Below are 5,212 nucleotides of genomic sequence, written 5' to 3'. Positions count from 1 at the left end.
AGCGCGCAAGGGGGGAGGGCGGGGGCAGGCAGGGGGGGCGGGACGCGGAGGAAGGGGGGAGCGAGGGGTGCGAAAGAGACTGGGGCAGGTGGGCAGGGGGGACGGGCCAGAAAAGGGGAGGGCGGAGGGCGCGAGACACACAGGGGCGCGGAGGGGGGGTGCGAGCAGGCGGGGAGAGGCTAAGTCATGAGGGCGAGAAAAGGGGGTGCGAGCAGGCGGCAACTCGAGCAGGGTGAGGGGCGAAGGCTTCAGCGAGCAAATCGTCCAGTCTTTTTTTCACCTAGTTTTACCCTTTGGACAATAGATTGATAGAGATTGGTTATCCAAGGGTTAAAAAGAAGCCTTATTTCAACCATACATAAACATAAATCCATAAACATCTTCTTCAATTTAAATTCCAAAAAAAAAACCAAAAACCAAAATCACCTCTATCTTTGTGTCTTTCACCTCTTTGTCCACAAGTCTTTGATCGCTTCAAGAAGATTAAATTAAACCAAAGCTCTAATACCACTGTCACACTGGACCCTTTTGTACTTCTTGAAGAAATAATTAAAAACTCATAGAATATATCAAAAAAATTAAAACAAAGACTTGAATTAAATTGAAATCAAATAACATAGCATAACAGAAAGCAAAAGGAAATAGAATAACATCACCATAAAGACAAGATTGGGTGCAATCTTCCTCCCCCATGCCGTGTAGCTCCACTTTCACAACATGAGTATTTAGAGAATTTTTTTATTCATAAAAATAGCCCAAGACGCTAAGAATAGATGAGCGTACAAATTGGGCTTGCTTTTCCCACTTTTGGGGTATTGCTTTTTTTAATCATATCAAAATCCCTAAGGTTTGTACACATAAAAACCTTTGCCCAAATATAACTACTAGTGGGCCTTGTTACATAAAATGACTTTGTGCACATTTGCACATATATTAATCTTGTGCTCACTTGCACATTCCATAAAGCTGAATCTTGCACAAATTAAATTAAACATATTTTTATACGAATATTAATTCATCAAAAATATGATAAAATATATACCTGTAGCACAAAGCCTTAGTAAAGGTAGAAAAAGAAACTAAGCACATCCTGTAAGAGAACACTTGCATCACTAATGACCTTAGATAGGTGCTTGAGCATTTTCAAAACGTACAATGTGTGTGACTGCTTTGTACATTTTGAGAAGGCAAACCCCTAGTGGGAATTGACATCATAAAAAAACTCAAAAGGCCCAAATATGGTAAAACACCTGTAAATTGGGGTACTTTTGGATGAGTTTCATGAATTTCAAATATTGAAAAAAAGGTTTGGGAAGCCCTTCGAAGCCAGTGCATGGCTTTGGAGGGCTTCCTAGACTTTTTGTCCAATATTTGAAATTCATAAAACTCATCAAAAGGTACCCAAGTTTACAGTCGTTTTTACCACATTTGGGGCTTCTGAGTTCATTGATAATGTCAAAAGTCTAAAATTTTACACTCAAAAAAAGTTCATAATATAATGATGACTCATATGTGTATGTGTGTTGTATGAGTTTTTATTTTTAAAAAGGTATAAGGGCTTTTCAAACATTGTTTCTTTAATATTTGAGATCACCAAACTCTGTGTGTGTGTGTGTGTGTGTGTGTGTGTGTGCGTGTGCGTGTGATAATGGTTACACGTTTGTGTGTGTATGTCTGTGTGTGTGTGTGTGATGAGACAAGCTAGTCTCAGCAGGTGGGGATGGGATATTGTGGGACTCAAGCATCTTTTTGAGGGCCCTATGCATCTTTTTGAGCACATTCGATTTGGCTAAGGCTTTGTGTGGTGCAAGATTTGAATAATAAAGGCATGGAAGCCCCTCATGATGCAAAGATTTAACTTATTTCAATCAAACATGCACTATGGTGTGTGATTGAGAGAGAGAGAGAGTGAGGGGAGGAGAGAGAATAATCAATTAAAGTCCACCATAACCTAGTGACAATGTCTTTTAAAAAAACTGTAAATTCAAGAGCTCACGAGATATTCTTGGAAGCTCGCAAACAAGGAAAGCTCGTTAAAAAATCCCCTGGTCTATCTCCACTTAGTTATAGCCCAAGAACCCATCAAGGAAGCTATAGGCCTCCTTGCCTAGCTACTCATTCTAGCATTAAATGGCAACGGGTAACGGTCCTTCATCGTGGTTGCATTCAACTTTTTAAGGTTAACACAAACCTGGATCTTTTCGTTTTTCTTAGGCACTATGATTATTAGGGATAGCCATTCCACGTTCTATATCTAAGCTTGCCAATTTCATCCTTGACTATTCTTGAGTTGTTTGGATTCATTTGGTAAGCCCTATGCCTTGATGGTTGTGCTCCTTCCACACAATAGGAATAGTGTGTTTGACCACCTCTAGGGGGTATGACCTTCTTATTAGTATATTTCCAAGTAAAGTAGTCTTGGAATTCTTTGATTAGGTCAAGGAGGTCTTTTTATTCTTCTAGAGAGAGGTCCCTTCCAATATATACAGGTCTTGGATGTCCTATGTTGACCTCCTTAACTTTAACCAGTCCATTTATAATATGTTCTCATAAAAGGTACCCAAGTTTACAGTCGTTTTTACCATATTTGGGCCTTCTGAGTCCATTTATCATTTAAAAGTTTGAAATTTTGTGCTTGAAAAAATGGTTGTAAAAAAAAGTCCGAGGGCTTCCTATACTTTTATTTTCAATACTATAAAGTCCAAGTTTACAATAATTTTACTATATTTGGGCCTGTTGAGTCTATTTATGATAAACCCTGAAACTATACACTTGAAAAATAATTCTTAATATAATGATGACTTATGCGCATGTGTGTGTTAAAAAAAGATAAAAGCAAAAGCAACCGCTAGTGCTGGCTTCTAAGTGCTTTTGATACTGATGTTAATAATGGTTTTTACCATATTTAGGCCTTCTAAGCCTATTTTTTAAGTTTGAATCATAAAATTTTCTAATAGATAAATTTTTGTAATGTAATGGTGACGTGTGTGTGTGTGTGTGTGTGTGTGTGTGTGCACGCGCGCGTGCGCGTGAGAGAGAGAGAGAGAGAGAGAGAGAGAGAGAGATTAGGTGTATGAGGGAGGAGAGATCGGGTATGAGAGAGGAGAGATCAGGTATGAGATAGGAGACATATTACGTTTGAGAGAGAAGACAAACAAGAAAGGAGAGAGAATAATAAACTCTCCAAATTATTTAAAAAATAGAAATCTAAAAGCTTACCATTTCTTGTCAAAAGCTTGTGAAGGAAGCTCACAAAAAATCACATCTAGATAGACCCGAATGATCAACATAATGCTGCATTTGCCAAAAGTGGGACAATTATATATACAGAGTTATGCCATTCAGCCTATCCAACGCCCCAGGCACTTTCTAAAGGCTATGCATAGCATATAAGGAATACCTTAGGGAGTTCCTTGAGGTTTTTAAGAATGATCCTTATGCCAATTCCAAATGGAAAGCACATATATGTTGCCTTAGAAAGGTACTGGAAAGATGCAGAATGTAAAAATGTCCCTTAACCCACTCAAACGCCAATTTTGGGTGAGGCGTGGAGTAATACTAGGCCACATTATTTTGAATATAGTATCTCTAATGATGATAGCAAGGTGAGCTAATTCTTGAGCTTCTACCACCCACTAACTTCAAGGGTGTCCAACGTTTCATGGGACACGTCACAAACTATAGAAGATTTATAATCACATATTGTCAACATAGCAAGACCCTTGTACAAACTACTTGAGTGGATGAATGAGTGTCAAAAAGACTATGAGACTCTCAAGAAGGCCTTAGCAAGTCTACCAATCCTAAGATCCCCCAACTGGGATTTTTTTTTCCATGTGTACATAGATGCCTCGGCTTTTGCAATTGGCAACATTTTGGCACAACCACGAGAGCATAACATGGATTTTCCTATTAGCTTTGCCAATCGCTAGCTGTGAATGATGCTAAATAAAACTACACCACTATGGAAAGGGAAGGACTCTCAAATGGCCTATGCTATATAAAAGTAATGCCATTATTTATTGGTAAACAAATTTGTATTTTTCGTAGACCATCAGGTGATAACCCGATGGCCATTCTACAACTAAGAGGCTCCCCTCCCACCCACTCATAGTACTTAGTAAAATATCAAGGAAAAACAAACCTACAAAAAGCACCAAAAAACCTTACCGCAATCGTCTTCGCAATTGTATTCGCATCCCCAAACGAAAATGACAAAATAAGGCTGCACGTACTCTCTATCCTAAGAGTCATTGATGTCCCATGACAACCCTATGGCCATCACCACCATTTGGATGAGGATTATTTTGTTCCTACGGTTCCACCTCGCCACGCATCTACACAAAATTATGTAAAACACAACATGCACCAACCACATTCAGTGCAAATGACAATGCCACATTCATTTTCCTTAATATGTGCCACCTATTTTTCAAAATTCCAAACACGTTTTCTATTTTTACTCTACCTTTGGACAAATACTTTTCAAATATCATTTTCTCCTCTTGCATGGGTCCCATAGCTTATCTAAATGGCTGCACAAGAAAACTATTAGGCTTGTATGCCAAGTCAGCAAAAATAAGGCCCTATAGCCTACGCATGCAGTTGCAATGTAGGAGTGTCCAATACCTCACTTCTCTTTGAATGTCAATAAAGTGAGCACCCCTTAAAGTGTGTAGAGTCGTGCATACCACTAGGAGCATTGCACACAACACTCCAAAACATCTTGTGCACATCGACAATCCCTTGCAACACGATGCTTGTAAAACCATGTCTACACTTGTACTGTGTGGGGAAATAGCATTGTGGTGGCTTTTGTTGCAACCTTATATGTGTATCATCTAAGGCACCACACATATTGGGCAAATCGGTGATATCCTTGAACTCTGATATAATTCTATCTAAATGGTCTCCTATATAGGCACCACTAACCCATGTCTTGCAAACATCTCTAGCAAACACAAGATGTATACTTGCGAATAGTGGATTCCCCAATCCTAGATAAACGAGACACTGACATGCTAGAATGGCCATGTGCCAATCTCCAAAGCACTATTGCTAAAGCAAGGTCAACAACAAGTATAGGATCGTGCACCATGTTCTCCCTATGTGGTGATGGCAAATCAGGCTCAATCATTTCACGTAATATGTGAAATTACTCATATGACATCCGATAGGCATAATAGAACCTATGCTGGGATCAAATATCCGA

The 5,212-nt window shown here is 39.2% G+C and overlaps 1 pseudogene; it reads right to left on the bottom strand.

The window, feature by feature from the left end:
* Nucleotides 1-4,250: 4,250 nt before the first annotated feature.
* Nucleotides 4,251-4,857, bottom strand: LOC147608389 (uncharacterized; annotated as a pseudogene).
* Nucleotides 4,858-5,212: the final 355 nt, after the last annotated feature.

Source organism: Cibotium barometz, chromosome 53 (genome assembly GCF_041138505.1).
Source record: "Cibotium barometz isolate CiBa-2024 chromosome 53, ASM4113850v1, whole genome shotgun sequence".
NCBI lineage: Eukaryota > Viridiplantae > Streptophyta > Polypodiopsida > Cyatheales > Cibotiaceae > Cibotium > Cibotium barometz.
The sequence above is the reverse complement of the archived record's forward strand: the minus strand, read 5'-3'. Positions and strand labels throughout refer to the sequence as shown.